This window comes from Portunus trituberculatus, chromosome 13 (genome assembly GCF_017591435.1).
Source record: "Portunus trituberculatus isolate SZX2019 chromosome 13, ASM1759143v1, whole genome shotgun sequence".
Taxonomy (NCBI): domain Eukaryota; kingdom Metazoa; phylum Arthropoda; class Malacostraca; order Decapoda; family Portunidae; genus Portunus; species Portunus trituberculatus.
Window position 1 is genome coordinate 2,896,781 of NC_059267.1, and position 16,963 is coordinate 2,913,743.

General features: G+C 41.8%; 1 protein-coding gene across 7 annotated transcripts in view; it reads left to right on the plus strand.

Moving 5' to 3' along the window:
* Positions 1-16,963, plus strand: part of LOC123503224 (irregular chiasm C-roughest protein-like) — a 46,016-nt gene that overhangs the window by 1,377 nt on the left and 27,676 nt on the right. For all 7 annotated transcript variants that reach the window (XM_045252786.1, XM_045252785.1, XM_045252782.1 and 4 more), the window contains exon 2: positions 1-209. This exon is cut by the window's left edge and continues 107 nt beyond it. The gene's annotated coding sequence lies outside the window, so the exon portion shown is untranslated. The remainder of the gene's footprint in view (positions 210-16,963) is intronic.

The following is a 16,963-nucleotide window of genomic DNA, read 5'->3' on the forward strand; positions in this document are numbered from 1 at the left end:
AAGATTAAGAACTACAACAATGACGACAATTACTTCGGTTGATGATTAAGAAACATTTAGACTGCGGAAAGGTGGATGATACAACAATAACAACAACAACAACAACAACAACAACAACAACAACAACAACAACAAGGGCTTCTACAACAACAACGACTACAACACTATAATAATCAGTGTTCTTGAAACTACGACGCAATCATCTCAAGGTAACGTTGAGAGAGAGAGAGAGAGAGAGAGAGAGAGAGAGAGAGAGAGAGAGAGAGAGAGAGAGAGAGAGAGAGAGAGAGAGAGAGAGAGATTGTAAAGTACCCTCCTTGCATGAACAGGAAGAGATTAGAGAAAAGTGGTGGTGATGGTGGTGGTTGCAGGGAGTTTAGAAAGAGGCAGGGGGGCAGGGGTGCAGGGGCAAGGGTGAGGGTCACGTGGGGAGCGGAGGCCCCTCGTGGCACCACCTCGTCGCCAGTGCCAGGGCCAAACGCGCCCACTGTCTTCATATTTATGTGGTGCTTGTGTAGTGGTGCCTTGCTTGGTGCCTTTGTTGTGGTGACTGTAGTGCTTTTGTTGTTTTTGTTGTTGTTGCTTATGATACAGTGCACGTGACACTTTATAAAACATGCCTACGTACTTATATCCACGTGTCGTTCCTATTCATAAACTTACCTAATCTTTCAATCCACGTACCATTGCTATTCATATATTTAACTAATTTTTCAATCCATGTATCATTTCTATTCATAACTTTCCTAATCTTTCAATCCACGTATTATTTCTGCTCATAAACTTACCTAAATTTGTCTCAATCCACTATTCTTTTTCATAAACTTAACTAGTCTTTCAATCCACGTATCATTTCTATTCATAAACTTAGCTAATCTTTCCAGTCCACGTATCATTTCTATTCATAAACTTTTAATCTTTCAGTCCACGTGTCACTTCTATTCATAAACTTTTAATCTTTCAGTCCACGTATCATTTCTATTCATAAACTTTTAATCTTTCAGTCCACGTGTCACTTCTATTCATAAACTTTTAATCTTTCAATCCACGTATCATTTCTATTCATAAACTTAGCTAATCTTTCAGTCCACGTATCACTTTTATTCATAAACTTTTAATCTTTCAGTCCACGTGTCACTTCTATTCATAAACTTTTAATCTTTCAGTCCACGTATCGTTTCTATACATAAACGTAGCTAATCTTTCAATCCACGTATCATTTCTGTTCATAAATTTTGCTAAACTTTCAAAACTCCATATTAACGCTAACAACTTCATTACCGAGTCTATTCTAGTCAACAAATTTACTGAATAGCAGAGTTGAATTACAAAGGATTAGGGTGAGGGGAAATAAGAGAAGATGGGACAAAAAATAACTGAGAAATCATGTTACTCTATTCTTATAACCAATTTCTTTCTACTTTCTTTATATATATATCAATCCTGTTACCTGTTACCTCGTCTTATGCAAAACTAACCTAACCTAACCTAACCTGTTACCTCAAGTCTTATGCTAAACTAACCAAACTAAACTAACTACCCTAACCTATCTCTCTATGTAAATCAATCCTGGACCTTGTTACCTCAAGTCTAATGCTAAACTAACCTAACCTAATCTAACTATGGGAGTCCAGATCGTCCCTTCAATTTCTTGGTCTTCTTTAAAACTCCCTTCAATCACCCGTGTGTTGTGTCGGAGTGCGCGTCCAAATACTTCACTGGATTATTTCTACTGCGTTAGGTTCTTGTGGAAGCTCAAAGGTTTCCCAAGTGTTTCTTAAAGTCTACTCATACTCTTAACCCCTTCGATACTGGGATTTATGTACGATTAGACCATTTTATTGATAGTAGGAAAGGTCTGTGGAGATCAGAAGATTAGTGGCCACAGTCTTCACTATTTCAATCCCCACCTAAGTTTCTGAAGCTGTAAAAAATTCACCAAATAGTAGGCAGAATGAATATGGAAACGCGTCATGATACTCAATGGGTTTAACAGGCTCTTGTGGGCAGCGTTCTAGTGATTCTTGTGGTAGTTTAACTGGGTCTAGTGAAAGTATAGAAGGGTTTTACGTGGTTCTTGTGACAGTTGACTTCTGCATTAAATGGCTGTGATTTCTAAATGCGTTTTCATGATTCCAGTGATGCTTTTTTGACTTTTTCCAGTGGTAGTTATAATTGTTTGCAAAGCTGTTTTTTTATGATCCTTCTCATAAAAAAAGTGTTCAGCGTTTTTTAAGTAAGTTTTCATTATTTTAGTGACACTTTTAACATTTTCTAGTGTTAGTTATTGGTGTTTTCAAAGCTGTTTTGTTCTTTCACTTAGACTCTTAGAGTGGTTGAACGGTTTTTGAAGTACGTTTCTAAAATTCCAGTGAACGTTTAACAAATTCATAATACCGAGGAACGTTTAACAAAGAATCTGTACAACGAAAGCAAACAAAAGGAAAAAAAAATAGGGAAAAATACCCAGGAAAACCACCTAAGCCATCTCGCTGCCATTTGAACAAACGTACGAGAGTGCAAGGGTTTCAGAACACGAGCCTTGAGTTTCAGAAAGAGCACGCGAGGGGAGGATGCTACGTGATGGAGATAAAGACCAAGACCAGGTGAGCAGCTTGGAGTGGAGTGGGGGAAAGAGGGGGATTGCGTGCCACTGTCCTGTCACGTCCACACTCACGCAAACAAATTGAGGGAAAACAGTACGGAATAAAATGCAATGGTTGTAGTAATGGGAAGAAGAGGAGGAAGAGGAGGAGGTTTAGGAAGAGAAATAAAAACAATAAAAATAAAGAACATGAAGAAAGAAAGAGGGAAAAAACAATTGGTTCGAAGATGATAATGGGAGGTAATGGAAGACGTTTTGAGGAGGAGGAGGAGGAGGAGGAGGAGGAGGAGGAGGAGGAGGAGGAGGAGGAGGAGGAGGAGGAGGAGGAGGACGAGAAAAAAGAAGAAGAGAAGGAGGAGGAGGTATAATATAGAAGAAGAAAGTATAAAGGAGGTACTGGTAGTGGAGGAGGAGGAGAAGGAGGAGGAGGAGGAGGAGGAGGAGGAGGAGGAGGAGGAGGAGGAGGAGGAGGAGGCTCGCGTGATCTGTCCTGACGAAGGGGCGGCAGAGGGTGAAGAGGCGATTAATCCTACCAACAATATAATCACAACCTCTGGTGAACCGCAGCACACACACACACACACACACACACACACACACACACACACACACACACACACGTTGCCCACTAACACGTAAAATAACACACAACAAACTTTTCCTCCAACAATAACAACAACCACCACCACCACCACCACCACCACCACCACCACCACCAAAATCAACAACAAACAATAAAAAAAAAGGAAAGAAAAAAAACGAAAAGAAACACGAAAAACCAAACAAACACTTAAATGAACGACCAAACAAACTGAGACAGAGAGAGAGAGAGAGAGAGAGAGAGAGAGAGAGAGAGAGAGAGAGAGAGAGAGAGAGAGAGAGAGAGAGAGAGAGGAAATGTGTGTGTAATGATGTATTTCTGAGCGCGTTTAAACAATTCCTGACTTAATGTGGCTGAAGGCTTGGAGATTAGCTCTGAGTTATGGGTGGTGAGAGAGAAAGAGAGGGAGGGAGAGAGAGAGAGAGAGAGGGAGGGCACTGGGGTAGGTTACAAGACCGAGAGAGGAGAAAGGAGGGAGAGGAGAGAGAGAGAGAGAGAGAGAGAGAGAGAGAGAGAGAGAGAGAGAGAGAGAGAGAGAGAGAGAGAGAGAGAGAGAGGGAGAGGGAGGAAAACAGCTAAGAAAAGAGGAAAAGATGAAAAAATGAGAAAAAAAATGAGAAGGGGGTATGTTAACAAAGGAAGGAAAATGAAAACAAGAATAATGAGGAAAGGGAAAACTAATGAAGAAAGGAAAGGAATAGAGAGAATGAAGGAAAAGAAAGAAAAATATAAGGGAGAGAAAAGGACAAGAAAAAAAGAGAAGGACGGAATAAAAAAAAAAGAGGAAGGAAGGAGAGAAGTGGAGGAAGGAAGGAGGAAAGGAGAGAAAGAGGGAGAGTGAAAGAGAGGAAGCTGAAAAATTATGAAGGAAGATGTAGTAGTGAGAAAAATATGGAGAGAGAGAGAGAGAGAGAGAGAGAGAGAGAGAGAGAGAGAGAGAGAGAGAGAGAGAGAGAGAGAGGAGGGAATTGTATACGGGTGTGCAAAATGGAGCGGAGGGAAAGGGAAGGGAAAGGGTGAAGAGAGGGAGAGATGAAGGATGAGGGGGAGGAAGAAGGGAAGGGAGAGAGAGAAGGAGGGAGGGAGAGGAGGAGGGAGTGTGAAGAAACAGCAGGGGGCGTGGCGTATACACACACACACACACACACACACACACACACACACACACACACACACACACACACACACACACACACACACACACACACACACACACACATTTAATTAAGAACACTGGCGGTCACTCCTCGTGGGCATTTGCGAGTAAACATGAGATAATAGAAATAAAAAAAGGGAATGAAAGAAAGATGAAGATAAATGAGAGAGAGAGAGAGAGAGAGAGAGAGAGAGAGAGAGAGAGAGAGAGAGAGAGAGAGAGAGAGAGAGAGGAAGGAAGGGACGTAAAATTTTGTAAAAAGGAAACTTATATAAACACACGAAAATACTTTAATTATAGATGTGATAAACTGAAAGCAGGATGAGTAGGAGGAGGAGGAGGAGGGAGGAGGAGGAGGAGGAGGAGGAGGAGGAGGAGGAGGAGGAGGAGGAGGAAATAGACAAGATGAAAGAAGAAAGATGAGTGAAAAGTAGATTGCAGAGACGAGACGAGAGAGGAAATGAAGAACGAATAGAAGATAAGAGAAGCAGGAAAGGAAAGGAAATGAAAGAAAAATGTGAATGAAACATATAAGATTAACAAATAAAAGAAAAATAATTTAATACACCAAAAATATAAAGAAACATAAAGGAAAATAAAAAAAAATGAATAAGAGAAAAAAAAGACGAATTAGAAGAAAATAACTGAGAAAGGAGGAATATATATAGGAAGACAAAATGGTGAAATTAAAACAGAAAAAAAAAATGCAAATGAAAAGAAGGAAGAAATACAGGAAATACACATAAACAATACAGGTAAGAAGGAAAGATATTAATTATGAAGTGAAAAAAGAAACAAATAAAGGAAATACGCAAATAAACTGAATATTAAGAAAAATAAGACATTAATTAGAACACAATGCAACAAAATAAGAGGAAATTGAACCTTATTTGTCCTTATGTCCTATGCAACACAGGTGACGCAACACAGGTATTTTCAACACACTTTTCCCTCTCTCCCTCTCCCTCTCTCTTTTCCTCTCCCTTCTTGCTCTCACCTCGTCTCCTGTGAGCTCTCGTTACCTCTCCCATCTTCCTCTTCCTCTCTCCCATGCATCATCCTCCGCCTCGTCTCTCTCTCTCTCTCTCTCTCTCTCTCTCTCTCTCTCTCTCTCTACGTAACGTGGCCATTCTGTTATTTTTTTCATATTGCGTCATTATGAATCATTCTCTCTCTCTCTCTCTCTCTCTCTCTCTCTCTCTCTCTCTCTCTCTCTCTCTCTCTCTCTCTCTCTCTCTCTCTCTGCAAAGCCCAGTGAAGAGGAGGAGGAGGAGGAGGAGGAGGAGGAGGAGGAGGAGGAGGAGGAGGAGGAGGAGGAGGAGGTGAACTGATACCAAAGAGGAAGAGTAAGAGAAGAAGGGAAGGAAGGAGAAGCCAAATGGAGAGGGATGAGAGGAGGAGGAGGAGGAGGAGGAGGAGACAAAACCTCAAGAAGAGAAGCATCAACAGTGTGATGAAATAATGTCAACAAGAAAGTGACGTCATCTGCTTCATTAAGATCTCTCTCTCTCTCTCTCTCTCTCTCTCTCTCTCTCTCTCTCTCTCTCTCTCTCTCTGTCTTCATCTATTTTTAAGTCTCTTTTTTCTTCCTTTGATTCAAGTTCGTGATCTCTTTAATCTGGTTTTGATTTTAGATGCCTCTCTCTCTCTCTCTCTCTCTCTCTCTCTCTCTCTCTCTCTCTCGCGTTCCTTCGGTATAAACAGCAACCTTAAATATTTACCCGACACATTTCCGGAGCCTTCCATAGCTTGCTGAAAACACGCACATTGAAAAAAAGGAAGAAAGAAAACCGAAAAAAAAGAGAAAGAAAAGTGACATGAAGAAAAAGAAAGGAAAGTGACGAAAAAGTGAGGAAGGAAAATGAGATGAAGAAAAGGAGAAAAAAAAAAGACAAGGAGAGTAACATGAAAGAGAGGAAGGAAAATGAGATGAAGAAAAAGAAAAGAAAAGTGATATGAAGAGAAGAAAGAAAGTGATATGAAGAACAGGAGGAAAAAAAAAGAGTAGGAAAATATGAAAAAAAAAACTAAGAAGGGAATATGAAAAAGAAGGAAAATGATATGGAAAGAAAAAAGGATTAAGAAAAAAAGTGAAATGAAAGTGACATGAAAGAAAGCGAGAAATGAAAGTGACATGAAAGAAAGCGAGAAAGGAAAGTGACATGAAGAAAGTGAGGAAGGAAATTAAATGAAGAAAAATGAAACGAAAAACGTGACGAAGAAAAGGAGGAAAAAATAGAATGAAAGTGACATAATAAAAGTAAAAAGAAGGAAAATGAAACGGAAAAAGTGAGCATAAAGAAAATGAATAAAGGAAATTTTGACACCTGAACGAATAATAAGAAATGAATAGAAAAGCACAGAAATGAAACGAAAAAGGGAAAAAATGATAATGGTAACAACAATAATGATAATAATGACACATAGATAAATACACAAATAAGTTAGAAAATCCAGTATTACGCCTCTGTCTGCCTGTCTGTCTGTCTGTCTGTTTGTCTGTCTGTTTGTCTTTCTGTTTGTCTGTCGTCTATCTGTCTGTCTGTCTGTCTGTCTATCTGTCTGTCTATCTGTCGTCTGTCTGTCGTCTATCTGTCTGTCTGTTTGTCTGTCTGTCTGTCGTCTATCTGTCTATCTGTCTGTCTGTCGTCTGTCTGTCTATCTGTTTCTTTCTCTCTCTCTCTCCATCTATTCCTAACCACCTAAAAAAAAGGAGAAAAAAAAAAAAAATAAAATCCAATCATCCACGATCACCCAAACAAAAAAAAAAAAAAAAAAAAAAAAAAAAAAATCAACAAATAAATAAAAATCAATAACAAAACAACAAAACAAATAAGTGAATAAAATAAATACTAGGAATAAAAACACTTCAACCTTACAAACCATACATACTTTTTTTTTCCCGTTTTCTTTTTCATTCAGCTAATTTTCATATCTGGTGTTTACATTTCCCTGAGCGCTCCCGAGTCAGCAAGATCGTCGGGCGTGCTGAGATGTGCTGAGGCTGGGGGGGGGAGAGGGGGAGAGGTGGAGGGGAGGGGAAAATGGGGGAAGAGGGGAAGAGAGGGAAGTGGAAAGGGAAAGGGAAGGGAAGGGAAGGGGGAGGGGAAGGGGAGAGTGGAAGAGGGAGGGAAGGGGAAGGTGAAGGGGAAGGGGGAAGGGGAAGGACACGTCGCCATGAGGATAAAATTAGACAGACCTTGGTGGCTCCTGAGAGAGAGAGAGAGAGAGAGAGAGAGAGAGAGAGAGAGAGAGAGAGAGAGATGGGTTGTTACAGACAGACAAACAGACACAGACAGGCGGAATTAATTTTTATACAATGAAATAAGTATAAAAAAAGGAAAATGGAAGAAAAAATGAAAAGAAAAGAGTAAGTGAGAACAACAACAGACATAAAAAAGGTAGAATATGTTTTCACTTAACTCTCTCTCTCTCTCTCTCTCTCAATGTGCCTATGTCAGCGGTCAGTGTGGTGGTGATGGTGGTGGTAGTTGACTTCTGGTTCTCATTAAATGGGGGAAGGAAGGAGGAAGTGAGGGAGAAAGGAGGAGGAGGAGGAGGAGGAGGAGGAGGAGGAGGAGGAGGAGGAGGAGGAGGAGGAGGAGGAGGAGGAGGAGGAGGAGGAGGAGGAGGAGGAGGAGGAGGAGGAGGAGGAGGAGGAAATACAAAAATAAAAAGGAAATATTGTGTTAGCAAACTAAGAAAAAAGATAGAAATGACACAAAGAAAACGGAAGAGAGAAGGAGGAGGAGAAAGAGAAAAAAGACGAAGAGGAAGACGAAGACGAGGAAGAAGAAAGGAGTGAAGACAATTAAGCAAGAAAAAAAAGAAATATAGGAAAAAAGGAAGAGTAGAACAGTAATGACACGCAGGCACAGAAAAAAAAAGAAAAAAAGGAAGAAAAAAGGAGAAACAAGCAGAGAAAGAGGCGTGGGAGGAGGAAGAGGAAGTGACAAGACAGGGTAAGCAGGGTTCACAGTGTGGCATGGCACAGGGAGTGACAGGGAGTGCCAGGGGTTGCCGAGGGTGAGAGTAGTGAAGAGATGGAGGGCAGGGGTGAGGTGTGGCTGGGGTGAGGTGACGGGAAGGGCAGCAGGGAGGAGAAGGGGGGAAGGGGATGAGGAAGGGTAAGTTTAAGGAAAGATGAGTTAAGGGTGAGAGTTAAGGGTGAGGGAGGCGTGGGAAAAGGTAATGGTTGGTAGGTAGGCAGGCTGTAAGGGTTAGCTGAAGGACACGAGTGTCGAGAGATGTTAAGGGTTAGGAAAGACTCGGATCCGGTGAAGTGTTTTAGAGATGAGTTGATGTTTGATTGCTTCACGCTTCACGAGGCAGTCCCTCAGTGAAACACCCCTGTCTGTTTCCACCTGTCATCCTCAGCCGTAATGTTGTCCAGTCTTCAAGGTGGATGGACCAATTGGAGGCAAGGATAAAGAAAAAAAAAAATATATATATATAAAGAAATATTCAGAGACAGTAAAAATCAGATGAAATCTGGAGACAAAAACTCAGACAGAAAAAATCGGGATAAACGCAGCCTCTAGGCCAGGCCTGGACCGCCCTTCCCTTCCCCCACACCGCAGGGCAGCCTTTTGGCCAGGCCTGGGCCGCCCCTCAATTCCCCCACCCCGCAGGGCAGCCTTTTGGCCAGGCCTGGGCCGCCCCTCCCTCCACCCTCCCGCGGAGCAGCCTTTTGGCCAGGCCTGGGCCGCCCCTCCCTCCTCCCTCCCGCGGGGCAGCCTTTTGGCCAGGCCTGGGCCGCCCCTCCTCCTCCCTCCTGCGGGCAGCCTTTTGGCCAGGCCTGGGCCGCCCCTCCCTCCTCCCTCCCGCGGGGCAGCCTTTTGGCCAGGCCTGGGCCGCCCTCCTCCTCCCTCCCGCGGGCAGCCTTTTGGCCAGGCCTGGGCCGCCCCTCCTCCTCCCTCCCGCAGGGCAGCCTTTTGGCCTGGCCTGGGCCGCCCCTCCTCCTCCCTCCCGCGGGCAGCCTTTTGGCCAGGCCTGGGCCGCCCCTCCCTCCTCCCTCCCGCGGGGCAGCCTTTTGGCCAGGCCTGGGCCGCCCCTCCCTCCTCCCTCCCGCGGGCAGCCTTTTGGCCAGGCCTGGGCCGCCCCTCCTCCTCCCTCCCGCGGGGCAGCCTTTTGGCCTGGCCTGGGCCGCCCCTCCTCCTCCCTCCCGCGGGCAGCCTTTTGGCCAGGCCTGGGCCGCCCCCCTCCTCCCTCCTGCGGGCAGCCTTTTGGCCTGGCCTGGGCCGCCCTCCTCCACCCTCCCGCGGGGCAGCCTCCTGACCTGGCCAGGCCTGGGCCGTCCCCCCCTCCCTACCCTCCCGTGGGACAGCCTCCTGGCCTGGCCTAGGCTGCCCCTCCCTCCCTCCCTCCCCCCACCCTAGGCAGCTCTCCTTCCCCCTCCCGGGTACTATTAGTACCACTACTACTACTACTACTACTACCACTACCACTGCTGCTGCTGCTATTGCTACCGATAATAATGCTGATAGTAGTAGTAGTAGTAGTAGTAGTAGTAGTAGTAGTAGTAGTAGTAGTAGTAGTAGTAGTAGTAGTAGTAGTAGTAGTAACCAAGGAAGACGGGAATAGACAATTATATGGAGGAGGAGGAGGAGGAGGAGGAGGAGGAGGAGGAGGAGGAGGAGGAGGAGGAGGAGGAGGAGAAGAACAATGATGAAAAAAGAAAGAAAAAAAAAGAAGAGGTCAAGGAGGAAAAGAAAACGGACAATAGAAAAAAAGGATAGATAACGACAAAGACAACGAGGAGGAGGAGGAGGAGGAGAAGGGAGAGGAGGAGGAAAGCCGAACAAGTGCCTGGTGTTTGTGGAGTGTGAGGCAAATCTTTCTTCTAGTGTTATTACTGCAATAACGAGGCGTGAAGGGACAAGGCACCTCTCTCTCTCTCTCTCTCTCTCTCTCTCTCTCTGGCAGTTCAATATTCAATACTTTCCTCGTGGTAATTGTTTAAGATTCAGTGGTTCTCATTAGAAACAATTCAAGTTTCCATGTACTTATTACCACTTCCATACCTTCACTACAAGTAGAAGTTCCAATATTTCCTTAATTCTGATGCCAAATAGAAGAAACAGTACAATACTTCCCATAATTCAGTACACCAGATAGTTTTCCTTCAGTAATGGTGCAATAGTTTCCCATTTGGAGAAACAATACAAGACTTACTATATAATCTCCCTTAATGTACAAAAAAAGTAATTCCCTTTGGTAACACAGTGGTGAAGGTAGTTGGCAAATATCAGGTAAACTCAAGGGATGATCAGAAAGTGTGAAGGAAAAAAATAAAGTGGAAAAAGATACAATTTTTGCTATAAAATAAAAGTATCAAGAAAAAAGGCACAGTATTAATTTGATTTAGGAAAAAAAAAAAAAGTAACAGAGGCCATTCTTGAAGATAAATACAAAAGGAAGTGCGATTTAGGTTAGGTTGGGTTGGGTTGTGTTGGGTTAATATGAGGTTAGGTTAGGTTAGGGTTGGGGGTTGGTTTGGGTTAGGTTAGGTTAGGTGAGGTTAGGTTAAGTTAGGTGAGGCTGGGTTGGGTTGGGTTAGGTTAATATGAGGTTAGGTTAGGTTAGGGTTAGGGGTTGGTTTGAGTTTCATTAGGTTGGGTTAGGTTGGGTTTGAGTTAGGTTAAGTATGAGGTTAGGTTAGGCTGGGTTGAGTTGGTTGGGTTAGGTTAGGTTGAGTTGGGTTGGGTTGGTTGGGTTTGAGTTAGGTTAAGATTGAGGTTAGGTTAGACAATATCTCATCTGACCTCATGTTGCCCCGGTGTGTCTATAAGTCCGGTATTTAAAAGCGTGATTCACCGAGCTCTGTTTACACACCAGTTTTACTCAAGGTTTGTGCTCTTCTTTCTCTTTCTCTCTTCCTTTTCATTCTCTGCGTCTTCTCTGTGCTCAGGAAGATTGTCTGATGATCCTTTGCACTTCTCTCTCTCTCTCTCTCTCTCTCTCTCTCTCTCTCTCTCTCTCTCTCTCTCTCTCTCTCTCTCTCTCTCTCTCTGTCTTCAAGAAGATTGTCTAATTATCGTATTCAAGAAGATTGTCTAATTATCGTTTGCACTTCTCTCTCTCTCTCTCTCTCTCTCTCTCTCTCTCTCTCTCTCTCTCTGTTCAGGAGTATTCTCTGATTATATTTATTAACTTGCATCCAAAAAGAGAAAGACACAAGAGAAAAGAAAGGAACAATTCATTATTTTTCATTTTTATTTTTTCTTTGTTGTTTGTGTCTTTGTTCAGCGTTCACTTATACCTTGTCGTCACTAATTCCCAGCTCACTCCGAGAAAAAAATAAAAATAAAATAAAGACAAATGAATAATAGTAAATGATAACGAAAAAAAAAATATGAAAAGAAATCAAAGAAACGAGAAGGAAAAGATTAAAAAGACAAGAAAAGAAAAAGAAAACAATAAAACGACTAATTTGGCGACAAAGGACACCCAAGGAAATTAAAATGAGAGAAAAAAAAAGACACAAAAGAACAGTTTGCCTTTTTTTTTACTCTTTGTCCCAGGATTGAGTGCAATTCTATCCCCCTCCCCCCCACCACCACAGGTCCCGCCCCGCAACTGTCTTATCTTCATCTCATTGTTATTTTAAGGGGGACTGCGTTCCCCTCTCCCCCCATTTGGTTACCTGCCCCCTCCCCTCTAACCAGAAGACATGCCAAGTGGCTCGCTAACATTCTCCCCTCTCTCTCTCTCTCTCTCTCTCTCTCTCTTCTTCCTCTCCCCAACGCATCTCTCCTCTCTCTTTCTACGGCATTTCCTTCTTCTCCTCTCTTTTCCCTCTCGCTTTCTATCTCAGTCTTATTTCTTTTCTCTTTTCCCTATTTCCTTCTTTTCTGCTTTCATTTTTCTATTTCTCTTCCCTTCTGTTTCCTTTCTTCTCTCTCCTTCTCTTTCCTTCGTATATTTCTTCTCTTGCTTTCTATCTCCCAGTCTTAATTCTTTTCTCTTTTCCTTATTTCCTTCTTTTCTGTTTTCATTTTTCTGTTTCTCTTCCCTTCTGTTTCCTTTCTTCTCTTCTCTCCTTCTCTCTCCTTCGTATATTTCTTGTTTTGTGTCTTTTCTTCTCTCTTCATTCATTCTGGTTTCTTCCATTTCTTTAGTATCTTCTTCTCTTTTCATCTCTATTATCTTTTGTCTTTCATTTCTTGCTGTTTTATTTCATTTTCCTTCTTCTATCTTCCTGTTCTGCTTCCTATTCCTCTTCAGCTTGTTCTTGTTCTTCTTGTTCTTCTTTTTGTTCTTCTTGTTGTTCTTCTTCCTCCTCCTCCTCCTCCTCCTCAAATATAAGAAAAAAGTGCTGAATTTCATCCATCGACATGAGAGAGAGAGAGAGAGAGAGAGAGAGAGAGAGAGAGAGAGAGAGAGATACATAAACAAAACAAAGAGAACTTGCAATGAAAAATAAACGAATAAATAAGGGAATAATCAAATCAGACCCATAATAACAACTCCACTCTTCCGTGCGTAGAAAAGAAGGAAAAGAAGAAAAAGAAAAAAAAAAAAAACTTAATTTCTTTTCAGATCTCGTGTTGCCAAAATAGACTTGACGCTTAGTGAAGATTGTAACCACGCGAATAGTGTCTCTCTCTCTCTCTCTCTCTCTCTCTCTCTCTCTCTGATCTCTTTTTACAGGGTGTGGGATCAAGCTTTGGTGTCTCTCTCTCTCTCTCTCTCTCTCTCTCTCTCTCTCTCTCTCTGTGTGTGTGTGTGTGTGTGTGTCGATTGAAAACACACACACACACACACACACACACACACACACACACACACACACACACACACACACACACACATTACTCAGTGTGTGTGTGTGTGTGTGTGTGTGTGTGTGTGTGTGTGTGTGTGTAATTACGATTGAAACACACACACACACACACACACACACACACACACACACACACACACACACACACACACACACACACATTACATTACCTTGAGTAACATGAGCACAGAGAATAATGTAAATATTAGCTGGGAGAAGGCACCCCTGTTAGTCTTAGCTCCGGGCGTGACGTAAACAGCAGCACTACCTCGCTATCGTCTTCCGGGCACCACCACCACCACCACCACCACCTCCTCCTCCTCCTCCTCCTTCAGCTTGTAAACAAAACACTGCCGCTTCCCCCGCAGCGTCCATCCTCCTGTACGGGGGAAGAAGCAATGGACTACTGCTTTGCTCTCTCACTTTCTCACCATCAATGCTTTCCAAGGACTCCAGTTGAAGATACTCGTGTTTTTAACCTCTTCAGTACCATGACGGGTTTCAATAATAGTTCTGGTTTCTATTTGGTGATTTTATGCAGATTCAGAAACTTATGTGGGGATTAAAATAGTGAAGACTGTGGCCATTAATCTTCTGAGCTCCATAGACCCTTCCTAATGTCAATAAAATGGTCTAATCGTACACAAAACTCAAGGTAAATACGTGTCCCAGTACTGAAAGGATTAAGAGTGTTTTTATGGTACTGGTGATAGACTGGCAACATCTCTAGTTTACTAAGAGGAGAAACTGTCTTGAAAACCTGCCTAGTTGTCTCTGTGGCCTCGGAAAACCGTCGTAGTGAGAGGGGAAGGCGTTTCTGAACACGGGCTGGGTCTCGTGGATCGGGGATTGTGTGTTTAGGGATTAGCGTATTTTTTTTCCACTTTCACCATTTACTTAACTTTTTCCTCGTTAGTTTAATTGGTTTTGTTTATTTCCGTAGTAAAATTAAACGGGTACATGAAATAAAATAAGAAAATTGCTCTCTTGTCCGTTCCCAGATTCTTTTTCATCCAAGTCCCTCCAAAAATAAAAAGATTAATGGATAAACCTAAAATAAAACAAAATTAAGATAAATTCAAACGCTTTCATCTATGACGAGGACCGTTTCCAGAGGCAGTAATCGGCTTCTCATGGACTTTTCTTTCCCTTGATCATGGATAATCCTCGCCAAACTGCCGCTGGAATCACGAAGCAGCCTTAATGACATGAATAGCCTCACTGCTGAGATGAATGAACCAGAAGCTGAAATGTAAAGGTTTGCTAGTAAGGAAACACGAGATTCAAGGTATGTATTGCGTTCCTTGAGTTTACCTACAACCCACTCTACACATTTGTCTCGATTTTTTTTTTAATACAAGAGGGACAAAGACAAACCAGACAAGGACAACAAAAGATTACAAAAAATAAATAAAAGGCCTAATTTAAATGCTTGTTCCCTTAAAGATTGATAAAAAAAATTAGCTTAAATTCAGGGACAGATGTTTTGACACCTAAAAAGAAGTCAAGTCGTAGGGAGATGGAAATACAAAAGCAGGCAGGGAGTTCAGAGTTTACACGGACGTTCAAATGTTTGAGAATATCGCCTTTGCTTAAGATAGTGATTAGCTAATTTATTTTTAAGATGGTATTGTTTATTCATTATTTCTTCCGTTTTCTTTTTCGCTATACCGTTTTTCATTTTCCATAAGTGTGAATTAACTGGCATTATATCAGTGTTCCCTTTCCGCTAAACACCGGACCTCTCTCTCTTTCTTTTCTTTTAACTGGAACTTTCTCCCTTTCTTTTAACGAAACTCTGGAACTCTTTCTCTCTTTTCATTGAACTCTGGAACTCTTTCTCTCTTTTCATTGAACTCTGGAACTCTTTCTCTCTTTTCATTAAACTCTGGAACTCTATCCTTATCTTTTCATTAAACTCTGGAACTCTATCCCTTTCTTTTCATCAAACTCTATAACACTCACCTTTCATTTTATTAAACTCTTGAACTCTGCCACTCTATTCATTATAATCTGGAACGGTCTCTTTCTTTTCATCGAACTCTTGAACTCTTGAACTCTTTCTTTTCCTTAACTCTAAAACTCTACCTTTCTTTTCATTAAACTCTAAGACTCTCCCTTTCTTTTCATTAAGCTATGTAACTCTTTCTCACTCTTTCTTTTCATTAAACACTAGAACTCTCGTCTTCATCCTGCTTCCTCTCTTTTCTCAGTGATATGTGGGGCTGTTCATTCATTCACTTTTTGAGATAATATATTTTCCTCTTGTTATTTCGCTTAAAAAAAGACAACACGAGAGAGAGAGAGAGAGAGAGAGAGAGAGAGAGAGAGAGAGAGAGAGAGAGAGAGAGAGAGAGAGAGAGAGAGAGAGAGAGAGAGAGAGAGAGAGAGAGAGAGAGAGAGAGCGTTATTCATCCATCTATTTTTTTTATAAGTTCATTTATTTTTTCCCTTGTTACTCGCCTTAAAAAAGACAACACGAGAGAGACAAAAGAAAAAAATCAAGGAACATTATGTCTCCGTGGCGGATCAGTTTACACTCCAGCTGTGTCTCTCATGACCCCAGGTTCGAGCGCAGACGAGGACAAGTAGCACCTCTTTTAGTTATAACAATGAATGAATGTGTACAGTCAGTATGTGTTCCTGAGTCTTAAAATGGGAAAAAAATGTTATGACAGAAATTTTAATCCCTTTCAGTACTGGGACTCATTTTTACCATGGGTTTTCGTTATGATTAGACGATTTTATTTACATTAGAAAGGATTTATGGAAGTCTGATGATTAATGGTCCAGTCTTCACTATTCTATTTCTGAAGCTGTATGAAATCACCTAATAGTAACCAAAATAAATACGAAAACGTGTCACGGTAGTGAATGGGTTAAGAACAAATGATTGCAAAGGAGCAAAAAATGGCAAGACAGGTAATAAAGAATGATCGTGAATAACAAGCAATGATGAGAGTGGAGAGTATGTGTTCTTGAGTCTATAATGAAAAAAAAAAGTTATTATGACAAAGAATTTAAGAATAAACGATTGTAAGTGAAAAAAAAATTGGTAAGATTGTTTATAAAGAATGATACCGAATTTATTATACGATGATAACAAAAGGAAAGAGGAAGAGGAGGAAAAAATCGAAAAACAATATATAATAAATGAACATGGAAACAAGAAATATGGATTACTATGAAATTAAATAAAGAAAAGAAAGGAAAGGAAAGATTTGAAAGAGAAAAGAAAAAAAAAAGAAGAATTGAGACGCAGAGCATATAACTCTAAACTTACCCTAACTCTTTACTGTCCACCCATCAGTCGTGGCCCGCCTTGCCCTGCTCTCAACAACACAGTCTCGGCCCGGCACTGTTCTCTCGCAGTGTAAACAAATGGCCAGTCCTTACTTGACCTCCGCCTGTCCTCGCCTCGCTGTCCACTCAAAGAATAAACAGAGTAAAAGTCTATCTCTCACTTCCTGGTCCCTCACACAGCTACACCAGCCACCTCCTCACTCCACTGTCTTCTTGGCTAGTTGGGAATCGCGTGGCTTTGTTGTAATCGCTTCACAGGTCGCACAAGAAATATTTTACTCTCTCACCACTTCTTTCAAAAGCCACGTAGATGATTCACAGATGTTTCTCTCATAAAGACTATTTTCAAGGGTCAGAAAGGTAATAAAAAGGTTCTCCACGAGTATATTCCCCGATAATCACACAGAATCCTTATTAAACTATCACTAAAGTCACGGAAACTCCACCTTTACCATTTCCCATAAGTCTATTGAAAGAAATCGCAGTAAGACGTTGAAATGAACCTCAGACAGA